This window comes from Nerophis lumbriciformis, linkage group LG29, assembly GCF_033978685.3.
Source record: "Nerophis lumbriciformis linkage group LG29, RoL_Nlum_v2.1, whole genome shotgun sequence".
Lineage (NCBI taxonomy): Eukaryota > Metazoa > Chordata > Actinopteri > Syngnathiformes > Syngnathidae > Nerophis > Nerophis lumbriciformis.
In genome coordinates, this window is record NC_084576.2 from 26,440,001 (window position 1) to 26,440,431 (window position 431).

General features: G+C 50.6%; 1 protein-coding gene across 1 annotated transcript in view; it reads right to left on the reverse strand.

The window, feature by feature from the left end:
- Positions 1 to 431, reverse strand: part of elk3 (ETS transcription factor ELK3) — a 35,689-nt gene extending 35,258 nt beyond the window's left edge. The window contains exon 1 of the mRNA XM_061924610.1: positions 150 to 431. The gene's annotated coding sequence lies outside the window, so the exon portion shown is untranslated. The remainder of the gene's footprint in view (positions 1 to 149) is intronic.

The window sequence follows — 431 nt, forward strand, 5'->3', positions numbered from 1 at the left end:
TTTAGTGAGTCGTTTTCAAAAAAAATGTTGCTTATAAAAGCTATTCGCGTTGCGTTCAATGCCTCGAACAGAGTTTGGTTCCGAACACACAACTAACTCGTCGCCCAGAAGCAGGAATATGATTAAGTTTAAAAAAACACGAACTTTACCTGCGATCACTTCCGTGGCCTTTCTTCCCCGTCCGAGGAACTTTAGCGCGACGCTGGTGAGATTCCTTGTGTGTCCATGCTTGCTACAACACGGCTTGTGCTGCTCTTGAAATCGGATCCTGCCCTCTTTTTCTTTTTCGGAGCAGGAAGTCAGAAGCAGGCAGACGCAGAGCCGGCTCACTTCCTCTCGCCGACGATTCCCCAGGCGCTCTGCCGTCTGTGTAAACACACTTTTCCTCCCCTCCTCTGCCTACCCGCTGACGGACGGCAGTCGGCACACAT